The sequence below is a fragment of the Eumetopias jubatus genome, unplaced genomic scaffold (genome assembly GCF_037043125.1).
Source record: "Eumetopias jubatus isolate StellerSeaLion01/CBP00866 unplaced genomic scaffold, mEumJub1_p1.0 scaffold_1, whole genome shotgun sequence".
Taxonomy (NCBI): Eukaryota; Metazoa; Chordata; class Mammalia; order Carnivora; family Otariidae; genus Eumetopias; species Eumetopias jubatus.
This window is the reverse complement of record NW_028274807.1, coordinates 153,934,912-153,953,840: the sequence shown is the minus strand read 5'-3', so window position 1 is coordinate 153,953,840 and position 18,929 is coordinate 153,934,912. Positions and strand designations below refer to the sequence as shown.

Here is an 18,929-nt window from a genome sequence, read left to right as displayed (position 1 = left end):
TTGAATGCTAGTTGGATTCTTCCCTGTGACATTCCCCCACAGAAGCTCGTAAGCCATCATCTGGAAGTCTGAGGGACAAGGGGAGAAGAAATGCCACCTAGGACCCACCGTCCCTACCCTGTATCCCTTTGTGTTCAGTTCAACAAGCTGGTTCTCCTGACCAGGCACTGTGCTTGGCTGAAGAATGCAAAGGGGAAGGAGACAGTCTAGTATGAAACATGGACACAGACTGGCGGCGGAAGAGGAGGTTCCACAAAGAGTGAAGGTGTGTCATCTGTCAAGACCCTCCAGCACTGGGATGCCTGGGTGGCTCAGTCGTTAAGCATCTGCCTTCGGCTCAGGTCATGATCCCAGGGTCCTAGGATCGAGCCCCGCATCGGGCTCCCTGCTCCACGGGAAGCCTGCTTCTCCCTCTCCCACTCCCCCTGCTTGTGTTCCCTCTCTCGATGTCTCTCTCTGTCAAATAAATAAATAAAATCTAAAAAAAAAAAAAAAAAAGACCCTCCAGCGTTAACATGACGCTGAGGGGGGAGAGGGTGGTGGGCAGCAATTGGAGGGTAGCCCCAGCCTATGGAAAAGACTCCTGTTCTCAAAACCTAAGTAGGGCCCTTCTGCCACAGCAGCCATTGAAGAGAAGCTGCCATGGCTCTGCGCTACCCCATGGCCATGGGCCTTAACAGGGGCCACAGGACAACCAAGAACGTGAGCAAGCTGACGCACCACGACCACCCACAGCACCTCACCAAGCACGCCAAGTTCATGCAGGACATGATTCAGTGGGTATGCAGCTTTGCCCTCTATGAGCAATGCACCAAGGAGCTGCTCAAGGTCTCCAAGGACAAGTGGGCCCTCAAGTTCATCAAGAAAAGGGCCAGACTCACATCCACACCAGGAAGTGCGAGGAGCCGAGTAATGTCCCAGCCACCATAGGAAGGCTTCCAAGGCTGCCAAGAAGGACTCAGCCCCTCCTCCAGCTCTGTGCACAATAAAACTTTTACAGAAGAAGAAGGGGGGAAAAAAAAGCTTTCCAGTGCCAATGTATTGAATTCCTCGCCCAAAGGGCTTTCTCATCATTGTGTACTGTTTTGGTTGTTGTCTGTTTATTGTATATAAAGCAATTCAATTAAGTTTGTATAAGTGGTACAAAACAATTATTTTGTGATGCCCATGATGCTATGGATCAGGAATCTGGACAGGGGCGGGTAGGAAGGATGGCCTGTCTCTGTTCTGTGACAGCTGGGGCCTCTGCAGGATCCTGGAATCATACGGAGTTTCCTTCACTCCAGTCTAGCATTGGGGATGGGGTGACTTGACGCCTGAGCTCCAGTGGGACTGTCACTGAAGCAACTCCGTGGGGCCGTTCTGTGAGGCTCTGGCTCTCCGGTGCGGCGGCCAGGTCCTGAGAGAGTGAGCAAGCTTGCCAGTAGAGCCAGGCGGAACCTGCATGGCCCTGTGAGACGCAGACTCGGAACCACACAATTCCGCCGGACTCTGCTGCACACCCAGATTCAAGGGGAGGGCCCAGAGATCCCACCACTTGATAGGAGGAAGAACAAAGAATAATAACCCTCTCACAGGTACATAGAGTGCTGGGGGGTAGCACAGCCAGTTTTGTGTATTTCTGTCCATCCCACGAAAAGTCTAAGAAGCCCCAGAGCATGAACTGAGTCCTAGTCACCCTTGGCCCAAGCCCCCCGCCGGCAAAGCAGTGTGCTTGGTCCGAAATACGTACATTTCGCCTGTGTTTAATGAATTGAATTCCTCTTTTTGCAGGTTAGCTGGCCCCTGGTGATCCCGTGAGGTATTAATGAAAGGAGAATTGTGACTCTGAACCCAGACTAGAAATGCACTGTGTAAACCAGCCGCCAGCCCTAGTCATGCTGGTGTGAGAGGGTGGGCACTGCCCTTAAAGCTCAGTCTGGTTTCCCCTTTATTATCTTTGGGGATATCTTTCACGATTTAGATTTCTGAGCAGGTGGTGCAGTCTGTCCAACTTGCTTCACCTTTAATTCTTACTGAGCAATGGGGTCTTTTTCCCAGTGCGCTCGGGCCGCTGTGCGCACCCTTGCTCTTTTCCATGGCCTTTGAAATCATGAAGTGTCCCGAGAAGTGCAGGTGAGGAAGCTCTAGGGTTTTGGGTCTGATCACTGTCAGGGGTGAGTGGGCTCCTCAGCTTTAACAGTTAGAGTGGGCTTTTTTTTTTTTCATTTACTCACTCAGTGTTCATTCAGTACTTACTCCAAACCCCACGCTACTGAGTAGGACACGTTCTTGCCTCTCTTACACAGACATGTGTAAATGGACAGCACGACATTGTGCTGGGGATACGGGGCTGGGGGGCAAGACCAGAGCGCTGTGATATCTGGATCTATTCTAGATCTAGACTTGACGTGGAGGCGGGGTTGCTCAGGGCTAGCTTCCAGGAGCTGAGCCAGGTGGGGAGTCAGAGGAGAAGAAGAGGTAGAAGTGAAGACAGCACAAGGTGCTTGGGGAGGGAAGCAGCACCTGCAGAGATCCAGGGTCTGGAGAGATGATGGAGAATTCCAGAAACTGATGCCATGCAGCTCAGTCTGACTGGAGTTTGGAGTGGAGAGAGATGCGGGGATTGGAGCTCCCCGCATTGAATTTAGTGTCCACACACCTGTTCTCCTCTGAAGTTTCTAGGCTCCTGCCCTAAACTCTGATGGCGCTTTAATAATAGTGATAAAACAATGACAATAATAACAAATATTTGTAAAGTACTTTTAAGGTTTTATTTTGCATACAGTATCTCACTGAATCTTTAAAAGAACCTTTTGAAAAAATAAGCCAGGTGATAGGAAGCCCAGTTTGTACTGAGAAGTAGGAAACCTTGTGATTTACCCCAAATTATGGGGGCTGAAACTAAAAGTCAAGTCTCTTGCCTACAAATCCCCCACTCTCTCCCCCTCTAGAGACAGGTTGCCTTGATTGATTAGGCTGCAAGGAGACAGTTTTGTAGTCCCTTTGAGAAAACTCAACACACAAAACACCATTTCAGCCTGGTTGCCATCGGGCCAGGTGTGAGCTATGACCCCAGGTTTTGGTGAACGACCCAGAGTCGTTCGCGCATTTGCGGAGAGCAGAACAGACCAAATATGTGGGATCCCAGTGGACACAGGTCAGGAAGTGAGGAATCCTCCACACCAGGCCTCCCTCCCCAATAAAACCCACTGTTGTAGAGCCCGACTTTAATCTGTTCTTTGACACTCAGCAAATCCCCCCAGGGAACTGAGCGGAAGGTTCCGTGAGCAGCAGGTTTCTCTGAAAGGAGTGAGCAGAGAGAGATGCGGCATGGGATTGTAGCTGAGCCGTCAGATGGCGACTGTCGCTTCCTCGAGCTGAGACTGGCTGAGGAGACCGGGCCAGATGGAGGAGCACTGCTCACTGACGTCCACTGGAGCCCTTGGGATGATAAGAACCTCAGAACTTTCTATGTGGGTGACTGGCCTCACTGGTCCACATTCTGCCATCCTCAGTAAACACCAGCACACACATTTGCAAAGAACAAATATAATAAAGCACTCAAGCAAACACACTGAGGAGATCATTTTAGTGGACCACAGGTTGTCGGGCTGCTCCCAGAGCCCTCAGGGACCTTGATGAACCTTCCACGGTCTTGCACTTGGAAATCAAGATGGCCTAGAAGCTACATACCAAATCTTTTCACTAGATGGGATTTTTGCAGTCCTAAGGATCTATAGCAAGAAAGCCAGATGGGAAAAAGCTAGGTAGAGGACTGGCTTTGTCTTTCTATTAAAAGATTCTGTGATTTCCTGATCAGTTGATATTAGGCAGGTATTTATTGGAATCCATTCATCTGTCCTGAGGTTTGCAAATTCGTCAGTCTCATTACAAACTCTACAGAAACCAACCTCATTGATTGGAAGGTGGAATTCTGATTGTTCAGGAGGACGGAGGTGGAGGATGGAGAAAGGAGATTGAGATAATCATCTGATTTTTTTCCACTCTGAACAACACTGGAATTTTGCCTCTTACCAGCTAGGAAGGAGCCTCCTATCTTAGGTATTCAAACAGAGTGGTGCTTTTGAGAATAACCACCTCCTCACACTAGTATAAAAGCTTAGTATGGGGCGGACGCCTAGCCTTCGGCTCAGGTCATGATCCCAGAGTCCTGGGATCAAGTCCCCTGCTCAGCGGGGAGTCTGCTTCTCCCCTGCTCATGCTCTCTTAAATAAATAAAATCTTAAAAAAAAGAAAAGAGCTCAGTATGCATGGTGACTGTGTGGTAACAGATAACATATGTTATCTGGGAGTAAACCAGACTTTGAGCCCCTCCTCACTGAGAAGGATCTGTCAACATCATCTTGGTCTCAAATGTCCTCTTTCTCTTGGTAACAAAATTCTGCCATTTTCTGCTCCTATGTTTCTCTACCCTGATTTGTCCCTTCTTTTCAGAAATTCTATCACTGAAGTCCTTGGTCTCTGCACCTCAAAAGTCCCCAAGATCCATTCTCTATGGAAATGTTATTCATCTGCAATGTGCTCTACAAAAGTGCTTACAGCCTGCATCTCTTTGCTCAATCCAGGACAGTCATTCATTCATTCCTTCAACTCTCAGTGAGGACCTCGTGCATGCTCGGCATTGAGGATAATATGGTAACCGCTTTACCACCCCCTCTCTCAATCTTTTTTTAAGAGATGGAGCTACTATCAATAGCAATAATAATAAAAACAAGGCCCGGGCCTTCAAGAGGTTTATAGTTAGTACGAGAGGTAAGTAAACAACAGACTCCATGGATGGCGATTGAATGTGTGAAACAGGCACCACATCTGGGACAGTACCGTGGCAGAGCGGCACAGGTGGACTCATAGTCCAGGGACAGGCAGTTGGGGACCCTGTCATACTGCAGGACCTCAGATAAGGGCTCTGGTGCATGCAGTTTAGAGAGGGGATGCTCCCAGGAGAGAGGGAGTGAGGGAAGAACAAGGGCAGGGAAATAAAGATAAGCCAGGAGACTAACTTCAGCCAAAAACAACCACTATTTACTTAGTTCACAATTCTGTTGGGCAGGTCCGGTCTGGACTAGGCTCTGCTGATGTTGGCTGGGCTCACTCCCATGTCTGAGGTCAGGCAGTAAGTCAGCTTAGGCACCTTGTTCCAGAGAAACACACATATTCATCGTACCACAAAGTTGGTCTCACCTTGAGTCGGGGGGGCCAGACTTATTACCCAAAGCCGTGTCAGCCAGCCATTGGCTGCAGGCTGCCATGGGCAGGGAGAGGGGCTAGCTATGCTCCAAGGGACTTGTGGAGGAGAGCCAAAAACAAGGGAAGAGGGATGTCTGCAAGGTTGCAACCAGTGCTCACAGACGCTGGAGACTGGGGACACCACTCCCTGATGGAGATTAGGGCAGGCATCATCTGCATCTGCTATAGGTCTCTAAACTGAGGACTGAAGGATAAGATTTGGCCCCCTGAAGGGTGGGGAAAGTGTCCTGGGTGAAGCTGACCATATTTGCAGATGGCCAGAGACACAAGAGAGCAAGGGCAGCCCAGACATGTGGGTGATGCGGATGGACAGCATTGAGAATATAGGGGGTGCAGAGGTGTCTGGGAACCTGATGTGAAGTGTCTCATATGATTGCATATAATGAGGGTAACATTTTTGAGGCATTAGCCCAATATTTCTGTATCAGTCAGTATAGGCTAAGTTACATCACATAACAAAAAACACCCAAACCTTTGTAGTTTAAAGCAAGACTATTTCTCATTCTTGCTACATCCTTTGCCATCTGTCGGGGGTCTCGGTTGTTTTCACACAAGGCCCCAGGCTCACAGAACAGCCACCACCCAAAGCACTCCTCCCATAGTTGCCAAAGTGCAGTGATAGCCCACCCCCCAAACAACAACAATAAAAGCCAGACTTTAATTGTGAAAGCATCTTTAGGAATAGAAAGTCACGACAAAAATGTTGAAATTACTCTTCATCAAAGAGATAGATCAGTCCTAAACATATATGCATATAAATAAAATATATAAAGAGAAAAATGATAGAATGATAAAGAGAAATGGACAACCCTTTATCAGAGAGCCCTGAAAAGCTGATGGGATAGTAAAAAAGAGATAAATCGTTAGAGACATGTTTGCATTTGGCGATCCAAAGTAAACCGACAGGGAAACTAGAAACTGTCTTGGGGTGGCTTCATGAGGCATGGGGCCAGGGGTCTTCAAGGTTGGGAGGTCCAATAGGAGCCAGACCCACATTACGGTGGGGGGCTCTGATCCTTAGGGTACGAGTGGAACAAATGGAAATCACCTTCCTTTGTCTGAATCCCAGGGGATGTAAGGACAAGTGCCTGGATGTGCAGCAAGACAGGAATAAGTGATAGGAACCCCTCCCTGAGGTTGTGAGCACAAGCCAGCCCTTGTGTAGGTAGATCTGTGGTCTAAACTTGCATTACTGAGCTAGTCCACTAAACATCAGGCTGTGAGCTGAAGTATTGTGCAAAACTGGTAATGCTCCTTTGTGTCTGACAGAAACAAACTCAGAATCATCTTTGGAATAAGGGCAGCTTCATCCCACATCTTGGGAAATCCCCCCAAATAATATTCAGGGTCAAAGAGCAGTCACAGTCAAATATAAGCAAATACACACACAAAAACAAAGCAATATAAACTTGAACCAGCAGAAACAGACCCACACAGGCTTCAGATATTGAAATTATGAGACATATTTTAAAATAAATACAATATTTAAAAACCAATAAACAATGTCTGCAGGGGATAGGAAGCTATGATGAGACCTCACAGATTTGTGAAAGAACTAAACAGAACTTTGGGAACTACAAAATAAAGTAGCTAAATTTTCATCTGTACCATGAAGGCAGAGCATTTTGAGTGCAGAGAGGGGAAACGCAGACTCAAAGCCACACAGTCAGTTAGTTGGCAGCACGGACAAAGCCAGGGCTCAGGCCCAGCTCACCCATAGCCTCCCTGCCCCCAACCCCGTCCTGCCCTCCCCTACCTTCTCCAGTTATTCCAGCAGGTAAGCAAGGCCTCCACTGGGGAGAGCTGCCTCTCTCTGCTGAGTCGTCTTGAAGAGTATTTTGCCTTGGATTTGTTCATCCATTAAAAAGAAAGGGAAGTAGAAGCTTAGATTTTTTGCAGGAATTTTTGTTACAAAATTCCTTTTGTGTCAGAATCCCACGAATTCCTCTGTTGCAGGAACCTACAATACATGAGCTTATTTCCTTCCTCAACTCTTGAAACTTACAACCTTTGTTTTATTTTGATTGCTGTTATGGAAAATGGTGGGGGAGAGCTGTTCTTTCCAACCCCCACCTGGAGAAAACATGTCCCTGAAAATTCCCGCATCTTCACACTAACTGTACCAAGAATCTCGGTCTCCTTGGGAGAGAGGCCCCTCTCCAGAAAGAGTCTGTCTTTCTTGGTCCTAACTCTGGACACTAAGGCAATTATCTCACCCAAGGGTTTTTGAGATAAGGGGCAATTTCCTGTTTTGGTGACACCGTTGGTAACACTTCGCCTGTACTCTCCCGATGTCAGAAAGTGGCCATCGTGGAGCTTCTGCAGTGTGGCCCTGGTCTCCCAAAGCAGTCATTCCTGATGATCACAATACCCAACAAAGAAGAGAAATGTCCCACTTTTAATTAGGCAGAGGACACAAGTAAATATCCGCGGCGTGGTGTCAGAAATGCAGACTTGCAGATTGGGACCACGTTGGCAAAACATTCTGTGAGTCTTGGGGGCAGAAGAGGAAATGCGTAGGGGAGGTAGTAAGCACCCACAGGTGCCCAAAGAGCAAGGTTGCCCTGAAGGTGATTTGTGCAGGGGCTGCTAATTCTTTCTGCAGTTACATCCCTCTCTATGGCCCGTAGCTCGGAAGAGTCTACCTACTTGTTTCCCACTGACCGAGAGAGCCTGTGTGCAAGTTCCATGTGATTTTCATTCTTGTATCCTCAGTACCCAGGCCTGTGCATCTAGCCCCTAGGAGGTTCTCAATCGATGCTTTGTGGGTGAAAGAGTGCTTCTGTGACTATGCCCACAGATTAAGAGGGTGTCCACGTGTCTCCAGCATTCCTTCCGGCATGTCTGACGCAGATGTGAGGGCAGGTGTCCTTCTCTTGAAGAATCTAGATAAGATCTGTCTTTAAAACCTTCCCAAGTTTCTGTGAACCCCTGGAGGCCTCACTTTCTCACAGTTTCCTCTGGCTAGACATTCTGCCTCGGCTTCCACTGAATTAGTTCAGTTCGTGAACCATCTCACCATCCCACACGCCCTGTTGCAGTATCTTGACTCAAATGTGGAGCTGAGTCCCTTGAGTTTCACAAAAACCTCACCCACATTGGGCCTTTTTATCTTTAAAACTTTATAGAAGCTTTGAAGAGATTATGGGCTGGGGCGGTCCATATTGCAACAGCATAAGCTCAGTAGTTTTGAATATTAGATATTCCAGGGTTTTTTTAAAGATCTTTTTTTAAAGTAATCTCTTCACCCAATGTGAGGCTTGAACTCACAACCCCGAGATCAAGAGCCACATGCTCTTCCAACTGAGCCAGCCAGGCGCCCCTAGATATTCTAGTTTTCACAAGACGTTTTCCCATCATCCATATTGCTTACACATCCTTTTATCTTCTCTCCTTTTCTTTGTCTACTCCCACCTCTGAATTTCTCTCTTTTTTTTAAGATTTTATTTATTTGACAGAGACAGAGCACACAAGCAGGGGGAGCAGCAGCAGAGGGAGAGGGAGAAGCAGGCTGCCCGCTGAGCAGGGACCCTGATGCAGGACTCGATCCCAGGACCCTGGGATCATGACCTGAGCCAAAGGCAGACGCTTAACCCACTGAGCCACCCAGGTGCACCCCACCTCTGAATTTCTAATAATTTTTAACATGAACATATCCTGTCTGTATTCCTGAAATGACACATGCTCACAGGTTCAACTTCTTTGGAAGAGGCCCTAGAGGCAAGTGGCTTCAACAGACTGAGAAAGAGGAGGAGAGGAGTCAGAAGGAAAGCAAAACAGGCAGATTGTGTGAACATCCCTGAGTCCTGAGAAGAGTTCTAGCACTGCTACCTCCCACGATCCAGTCCTTGGGGTTAGGCAGCATAATAGCATCCCACCAAGGTTTTGGTATCTCAGCAAATGGGGCTTTTTGAGCCATCATTCCCAAGGCCAAGCTTGGGGAAGCAGCAAGATCCCTGAGGTCCCCCTCACGATGCAGGTGGAGAGGCAGCATAGCATGGGTGTCTACACGTGGGCCGATGCATCCTTGAAGGGTTCACAGGAGCCAGACCTGGAGGGGAGAGCAGTAGGAAGGTCTCCTATACCAGCTAGTGCAGCATGAAGTAGCGAAGATCTAGACAGCCTCACTAAGCCTCCTGAGGCCACAGAGGAACACAGGAGAAAATGGAGTGTCTCCTGTGTCACAAGAGGAGTGCCAAAAGATCTGACAAGTAGCCTGGGGGAGTCCTGGATGCAAGGGCGGGTCAACTCAGCCGGTCACTTCATGGATTGATGCTTGAGGCCCAGACAGGCTGAGGTGCGTCTCAGCAGGTACTGACATGAACAGATAACAAAGGCCAGAGTGCCTTGTAACACCACTGAGGAGAGCGGGGGTACGTGAGACACTGAATTGACTGAGATTATGTCTTTGCCTCTGGGAGAACTGGGGTCTCAAAATAGAAATGAAGTTCAGTTCTAGAAGGAAGTTTACTGTTGACACCCATGTGTATCTCGTTTAACACCTCTGGTAAGATCAGCCCTTCCTGGTGTCAGTAAATGTTTTAGAATCTTTTGTTATTTTAGTGGATGTTATTACTTCCTCAAAAATAGGTCAACATATTGTATTTAAAAGTATTTTCTACACTATTCTATTATATTGAGTTCATCTCAAGTGAGCTCTTGTTTTGATTATTGATCTTGTTCATTGTTTTAGAATTATATTTTTTTCCTTAAACTATGGAATTTTGGTTTACATGCTCATTTTCACTGGGAAATTTTATGTTAGTTTGTCGTAAAGATTTGTCTGTCTGTCTGTCTCTCTCTCTCTCTCTGTGCTCCTCCATCCCTATATAGGAATTTTGAGGTTACTTCTGTATAGGACGTTGTTGGTGCCCTACCCAGAAGCCTTTGCCTGCTGGTGCACCCTTCCTCTATCTGCTGTGAGCATTGGACACTCTTTTCCCCGCAGAACTAGTCTGGGCTTAATTAGGAAGATGCCTCACTGACATGGGGACACAGAAGACCAGACCCTGGGCACCTGGGTGGCTCAGTTGGTTAAGCATCTGCCTTCGGCTTGGGTCGTGATCCCAGGATCCTGAGCAAGTCCCACATCGGGCTCCCTACTCTGCGGGGAGTCTGCTTCTCCCTCTCCCTCTGCCCCCTCCCTACTTGTGCTCTCTCTCTCTCTCTCTAAAAAACAAATAAATAAATAAAATCCTTAAAAATAAAAAAAAGACCAGACCCTTTGTCTCAAAGTGGGATTAATTCTGTAGTACAATTCATGCCCAAGAGGCCCTGTGGGGGCAAGCCCATCAGGGAGCTTGTGATGGTTCATTCTATGTGCCAACTTGACTAGGCCATGGAGAGTCCAGACATTTGGTCAAACATGATTCTGGTGAAGGTTTCTGGGTGAGATTAACATCTGAATCTCTAGTTTGAGAAAAACAGATTGCTCTCCCTAGTGTGGGTGAGCCTCATCCCATCAGTTGAAGACCTGAATAGAACAAAACGGCTGACCCTCCCACGAATAAAAGAGGCAAAATTTCTTCTGCTTGAGTGCCTTCAAACTAGGACATTGGTTGTTTCCCTACCTTTGGACTCAAACTGAAACACTGGCTCTTCCTGGGTTTCAAGGCTACAGGCCTTCAGCCTGGAATTATACCATCAGTTTTTCTGGTCTCCAGCTTGCAAACTCACCCTGCAGATCTTGGGTCTTGTCCACCTCCATAAGCACATGAACCAATTCCTTAGAAAAGTCTCCAAATAAATGATGGATGGATGGATGGATGGATAGATAGGTAGATAAACAGATAGTTAAATAACCTCCTATTTGTTCTGTTTCTCTGGAGAATCCTAATACAGAACACATCTTTGCTTACCTTCTTCCCCTTTCCTACCCTACATCCTTCCTCCCTTCTCCACAGAGCAGCCCCCAGTAAACCACTTGCAAGGGAATCCCTGTCCAGGCTCTACTTCTAGAGAATTCAATTTACGACTCCTTCCAGTGAGCAGGTTAGAGTTAAAGTCTACAACCAAGTCTTATGTTAGTGGCTTGAATCTCAAGTCCTACAGTTCTGGGGGTATCACAGATCTGACCACTGAGCCCTGTGCTTGGGGCTTAGTTCCAATCTTAGCTGTAAGTTTGTGTTTATCCTACAGCCTACAAGGCCTACAGCTGCCAACCAGCAGTTCTTCCCTCTTCTTTCAGAGGTGAGATAGCCCTGCCCCGATCCAACCTCTGGCTTCAACTCCCTCCCCCACCCCACACCCCACCCCATATCATATGGAGCAGAGTTACCCCACAGGATCAGAACTCCTGACAGCTACTACCAGCCTCAGGTCCCAGGACCCAGCAGCCTTGAGGTCTCAGCTTTCCTCACCACTTTGCTTTCATTTCCCAATTCCAGTCCTCATATACTGATATACTTAATCCGTAATTTTTCTGTAATATTTTTTATTGATGTATAATTTGCATGCCATAAAATATGCATATTGTTAAGTGTATAGTACAATAAATTTTGGTAAGTGTATCTCTCCAGGTCACCCACACCCAATAAGATATAGGAAGTCTTCCTCACCAGTTTATTGCCCTGTATTCTTTTGCAGCTGATACTCTACCACATGTCAAAGGCAACCGTTGTTGTAATTTTTTTCTCCATAGATTAGTTTTGCCTGTTCCAAAGCTTCATATACGTAGAATACTACAATATGTGCCACTTTGTATCTGGTTTCTTTTGCTCAACATAATGTTTCTAGGCATATCAATGTTTTAAGTGACTTATTCCTTGATTTACATTACTGAGTAGTATACCATTGCATGAATATACCAAGTTTGTTTATCCATTCTCTTGCCAATGGACTTATCCATTCTCTTGCTAATAATGGGTTATTTCCAATGTTTGGCTATTATGAATAAAGCTATTATACACATTCTTTTATTAAATATTTTTATTGAGATATAATTCACATACCATAAAATTTACTCATTGAAAATGCACAATTCAATGATGTTTAGTATATTCACAGAGTTGTGCAACCATCACTACAATCTACATTGTGAAGCTTTTCATCACCCCAAAAGAAACCCATACCCGTTAGTGCTCACTCCCCATCTCCCTCTTCTCCTAGCCCTGGGTAACCACTCATCAACTTTTGTCTCTATAGATTTGCCTGACCCAAGGTCATAAAGATTTATAACTATGTTTTCTTCCAAGAACTTTACAGTTTTAGCTCTTACATTTAGATCTGGGATCTATTTTAATTTTTTTTGTATGGGGTAGGTAGTGTGGTCCAACTTCATTCTTTTGCCTGTGGATATCCAGTTGTTCTAACACCAGTTGTTGAAAGAAACCATTCTTTCCCCCCATCGAATTATCTTGACACCCATGTCAAACAATCAATGAACCATAAACATGATGGTTTATTTCTCCACTCTCAACTCTAATCCTTTGATTTATATGTCTATCCTTATGCTGTACCACATTGTCTTACTCAGAGTAGCTTGGTAATAAGTTTTGAAATCAGGGAGTGTGAGTGCTCCAATTTTATTTCCTTTCAAAGTTGTTTTAGCTCTTTTGGATCCCCTTCATTGCTATATAGAATCAGCTTGTCAATTTCTACCCTCCAAAATTTTTAAAAGTCAGCTGGGGGTGTGATAGGGATTTTATCAAATCTAGAAATCAATTTAGAAATTATTGACATTTTTGAAAGATCTTTATTTTTTATTTTTTTTTTTAGATTTTATTTATTTATTTGACAGAGAGAGAGACAGCGAGAGAGGGAACACAAGCAGGGGGAGTGGGAGAGGGAGAAGCAGGCTTCCCGCCAAGCAGGGAGCCCAGTGCGGGGCTCGATCCCAGGACCCCAGGATCATGACCTGAGCCGAAGGCAAACGCTTAACGACTGAGCCACCCAGGTACCCCTGAAAGATCTTTAAAATACCAAATCTTCTAATCAGTGAGCACAGAATGTCCTTGTATTGATTTAGGGCTCCTCTAGCTTTCAGTACACGTATCTTGCACTTTTTTTGGTTAAATTTATCTATGTTCTTGTACATGGAATTGTTTTCTGATTTCATGTTTGATTATTCATTGCCAGTATATAGAAATGGAATTGATTTTTGTATTTTGATGCTGTATCCCATAATTTGCTGAACTTATCTGTTCTAATACTTTTTTTTACGGATTCCTTAGATTATGTCATCTTATAGATACAGTTTTACTTGTTCCTTTCCAATTTGGATGCATTTTATTTCTTTTTCTTGCCTTTTTTTTCTACCAAGAACCTCCCGTACAATGAATGGAAGGGGCAAGAGCAGATGTACTTGTCTTGTTCCTGATCTTATGAAGGGGAAGGCACTCAGTCTTTCACCATTAAGTATGGGGGCGCCTGGGTGGCTCAGATGGTTAAGCGTCTGCCTTTGGCTCAGGTCATGATCCCAGGGTCCTGGGATCGAGTCCACATCGGGCTCCCTGCTAGGCGGGGAGCCTGCTTCTCCCTCTGCCTCTGCCTCTCTCTCTCTTTCTGACTTTCATGAATAAATAAATAAAATATTTTTTAAAATCACCATTAAGTATGATGTTATGAACATTCTTGAATAAGTCTTTAAGACTTTAAGACTGAGGTCTTCATTTCACTTGAGTAAATACCTGGGTATAGAATCCCTGGATCACAGAGTAGGTATACGTTCAACTTTACAAAGAACTGTTAATCTATTTCCCAAAGTGGCTTTTGTACAGAAACATCTTTTAAATTTATTACATGTTATCCGTCATCTCAGTAAGTTTCAGAAGGCAGGAAGACCCCCCCAAACTGTGAACTTTTGCTGCACCTCAATTAGAAGTCTTCCCAGGGAATAACTCAGCAATTCTGTGACCCTCAATAAGTTTTCAAGGCACACTGAAATGTGCCCTAATGTGCCCATTCCCTCATAAGTTCACTCTTTGTCCACTGGACAAACCCTCTCTAACTCCTCCTCAGTTACTCCCCCAAGAGGAGCCCAGCTGGAGCACAAAATGCATCACCTGACCCACTGTTCACTTTGTTTACATGTGATATTTTCATGGTGATGTCATCGAAATTACGAGGAATCCCTCTAACCAAGGCCACCATGGAGAGGAAGCTGTACAGTGCACGATGATGGAGACGTTTTTCCTGCCTAGTTGGGTTCCAATTATAGTCTCATTTATCTCCTATGAGATCAAAAAAAGCAAACATTCTGTAGGCTCCTAATGCTATCTTGTACACCTCTCCCACCACGAACTCGGCTACACGCTGATCTCTCTGAAGGCCAGCGTCATATCAGGATGAGCAACCACCTGCTCACCTCACCTCTCAGCCCCCTTTTTTAGACTATCTCTCTGTGGTTCATTAGTCAGTTTTCCATAATCACGAAGATCTCCTTTTTTTTCTTTTCTAAAATGGAAATATTTCTACTGTTTTGGCAGATTATGAAAGTAATCCATGTTTGTTTAAAGAAATAAAGAAGCCTGGAATGTATAAAGCATCATTCTTCCTCATATGAAATGGCTAACATCAGTAATAGTTCGATAAATCCAGAAAAGATTTTTTTAATGACTAACATTTTGGGGGTTAAGTTTAAGGTTTATCCTTCCAGGTTTCTAAAATGCTGTTAATAGTTCTCATTGAGTGTCTAATGCTACCATCACCTGATCCCCCAATGCGTCCACCGCCGTGGCCAAGGAGCTCTCCACAGCCACATCCCACACCGAAGATGATTTTTACTACCCTGTCAGGAGATGCTCAAAACGCCCATGAGGACCCAGCCTGACTGCAATGAGAGAAAGCGGAATACATTGTCCCCTCTGTCGTGGAAGTGTGACTAGAAGAGAGAGAGGGGCCTTAGACCTTGAAATTATCGTGAGGAAGTTTTCCGGTAGTTGCAGATGCTGTGTAAAACAGATTAAATTCTACCACATGAGGGGCGCCTGGGTGGCTCAGTCGCTAAGCGTCTGCCTTCGGCTCAGGTCATTATCCCAGGACCCTGGGATAATGACCTGAGCATCGGGCTCCCTGCTCCGCGGGAAGCCTGCTTCTCCCTCTCCCACTCCCCCTGCTTGTGTTCCCTCTCTCACCATGTCTCTCTCTCTCTCTGTCAAATAAATAAATACAATCTTAAAAAAAAATTTCTACCACGAGACATCATTACAAATCTTGTAAGAAGTATCAAGATGAATATGGTGTTTCCTCTATCATTCCAAAATTTTAAATCTCTCAAGATTCAGTAGGGAACAGTAATAGGAGTGAAAGATCTACATCTGATAACACAAAAACTTAACAAAAGAATTCAAGTTCTTTTTTTTCTTTTAAGTAGGCTCCATGTCCAACATGGGCCTTGAACTCGTGACTCCTGAGATCAAGAGTTGCATGATCAAATGACTGAGTCAGTCAGGCACCCCTAATGAGTTTTTTTTGTTTGTTTTTTTAAGCAGGCTCTACATGGCGCCCAACACAGGGCTTGAACTCAACCCTGAGATCAAGACCTGAGCCAAGATCAAGAGTCCAATGCTTAACCAACTGAGCCACCCAGGCGCCCCAAGAATACAAGTTCCGGGCATCCCACCTTTAAGGGTCCCTTTTGTCAAGAATCACACTTTACCAGACAGCTTTTACTGGATCACTGTAACTAATCACCTATTCCAGATCACTCCTGTAATGGGTCCTATTTGTGTGTCTCTTCCTTGGGGAGGTCCTAGCCAGATTACTAAAAATTTCGTTAGCTGGGGCGCCCAGGTGGCTCAGTCAGTTAAGCATCCAACCCTTGATTTCGGCTCAGGTCATGATCTCGGGGTCCTGGGATAGACACCTGCCTCGGGCTCTGGGCTCAGCGAGGAATCTGCTTATTCCCCTCCCTCTGCTCCTCCCCCTGCTCGCATTCTTTCTCTCTCTCTCTCTCTCTCTCTCTCTCTCTCAAATAAATAAATGAATAAAATCTTTTTCAAAAATTCACTAAAAATTTTGTTAGTCATCTATCAAAGATGTCAGTTTGATTATGGAGAATTTGTGAATCCTCAGCTAGATAAGGAAAGCTAATACCAAACTTTTCAAGTTAACATCTGAAGGCTATAGACATCTCAACGTCTTTGTGCCTGCAAGTACTGTCTTTAAGGGGAAAACCACATGAAGTCACCTTTCAATAACACAATGTGTCTATTAGTAATTCAGTTTAAAAAATAAAATAAAATGCTGTTAATACATCATGGACATTTCTGCATGATAATAGGTATCTAGCTGGAAAGCATTCTTTTTAATAGCATCACATTCTGTAGTATGGATACACAGTAATTAATTTTTTATTATTAAATATTTCAACCATATAGAAAAGTACTGAGAATAATGGCATAAACATGTGTGTGCCACTTAGTTATTAGAGAAAATGTTCAATTGCATATAAACATTTTCCCCAGTTTGTTATTTGTCTTCTGATTTCTCTTTTGGTGATGTTTGTGTTATGCATATTTTTATATTCACATAGTTGAATTTATTAATCTTTTCTTTAAGGCTTCTGAATTTGAGAAAGGCCTTGCCCATGCTGAAATTATGAGGAAATTCTCCTGTTTTTTTCTATTAGAACTTTTATTGTTCCAACTTTTACATTTAAATATATTTTTGAAGTTTATGTATGGTGTGCTGTAAGAATCAAACTTAACTTTTTTCCTCAGATGATAGTCCATTTGGCTCACTCCTTAAATAAGAAATTTATTGTATCCCCCATTTGATTTAAAATGCCATCTTTAATATATGCTAAATTCCCATGTATGTTTTGATCTAATACTAGATTTCCCATTCTGTTCCACTCAATTGTCTGGTCCATTGCCATACTATTTCAATTAACTAATTAATTTAATATACATAGTAATTTATAATATAGACATCCTTATTGCTCTTCGTTTCAGAGTGTTCATTTTTTGTTCATTTTTCACAAGAGCTTTTAAATCAGTGTATGTAGTTCTTTTTAAAGAACCACTGATGTGTCTTGAAGAATAACGTTGGATTTAATCATTTAATTTAGGAAGATCTGACATTTTTATAACATTGAGTCTTCTTGCAAAAGAGCATCTAGGCCTTTTCATCCACATCATTTTGGTGTTCAGCAATAGTGCTTTAAAGTGGGGGTTTTTCATATATTTATATCTATTTCCTATATATTTCATATATATCATATGTATCTTTTTTTTAAGATTTTGTTTATTTATTTGACAGAGAGAGAGACAGTGAGAGAGGGGACACAAGCAGGGGGAGTGGGAGAGGGAGAAGCAGGCTTCCCTCCGAGCAGGGAGCCCGATGTGGGACTCGATCCCAAGACCCTGGGACCGTGACCTGAGCCAAAGGCAAACGCTTAACGACTGAGCCACCCAGGCGCCCCTATAATATGTATCTTAATTAGGATTTTTTTTTCTATTCTCTTTCAAAATGCAGGTCTGGTTTTCCATCACATCTTCTAACTAGTAGTTATTTGTAAATATAAATATAATTGAGTTTTATGTATTAGCATTTTCCCCTATTAACTCACTTAATTATCTTGTTATTCATAATAGTTCTTTCCGGTGATTCTCTTGAGTTTTCCAGTTATTCAATACTATCATTACAACTGGAGATACTTTGTCTTTTCTTTTCCAATTTAAAAATACATTTTATATCTTAGAACAGTGTTAAGTTTACAAAAAATCATGAAGAAAGTACAAACAGTTCCCATACACTCCACATGCAATTTCCCTGTGTTATATTTAATGAACCAATATTGATACATTATTATTAACTAATGCCCATACTTTATTCAGATTTCCTTAGTTTTTAGCTAATGTCCTTTTCTGTTCCAGAACTAATTCATTTAGTTGTCTTCTCTCTTTAGGCTCCTCTTGCCTGTGACAATTTCTTAGACTTCCCTTGTTTTTGATGACATTCAGTTTTGAAAGGTACTGTGCAGGTATTTTGTCAAATTTCCCCCTTTACCACTTTTTATATGACTGGTTTCTTTCTCTTAGAGCATGGAGCTGGCATATTCAGTGTGATGTTTGGTAGAAGTGAGAGCAGGCTTTCTTTCCTTCCGTTTTTAGCTGGACTACCTCTGGAGTGCCCCAGGAAGCATTTTGAACTGAGGTCGATATATTGGGTCATGGTAATAAAATAGTATATTCCTACACTTCTATCCTATCCTGATGATAGTATTATTTTTCTCAGTGACTAGCTGTGGGTTGTCAGCAGCTCCTGATCTTCATGGTGCGCCCCTCCCTCAGGAAACAGGTGTTTGCAGGCTGTATGAAGTCTGTCCCGCCGCCCCTTGGACTGCCCTTCTCTTCACCTTCTCCCCCATAATTCTTGCCTGAGAGTGGCTGCTTTTAGTCGCCCTTACAAATATTTTGAAGTCTGAAAAATCTCTCTCCAAGTTTCACTGAAAATGGAATTTGTGGGGCACCTGGCTGGCTCAGTCGGTAGAACATGTGACTCTTGATCTCAGGGTCATGAGTTCGAGCCCCACCCTGGGTGTGGAGCCTACTTAAAAAGAATTTTTAAAAATGGAGTTTGTGGGCTTTTTAATTCATTCTTCTTGCTGTTATTTTATAGGTCTTAGAGAAGGCGAAAATGCAGACTTCTGCAACTGTGCTCATAGCAAAAGTTTAAATGAAGTAATTTTTGACCCAAAGAACACCCACTGATTTCTGGAACTAGGAGGCAATTCA

General features: G+C 44.1%; 2 pseudogenes; both read left to right on the top strand.

The window, feature by feature from the left end:
• Positions 1–642: 642 nt before the first annotated feature.
• LOC114212255 (large ribosomal subunit protein eL36 pseudogene) lies at positions 643–1,045 on the top strand (annotated as a pseudogene).
• A 13,859-nt stretch (positions 1,046–14,904) lies between these two features.
• Positions 14,905–16,308, top strand: LOC114212254 (E3 ubiquitin-protein ligase RNF138-like; annotated as a pseudogene).
• The last annotated feature ends 2,621 nt before the right edge of the window (positions 16,309–18,929 follow it).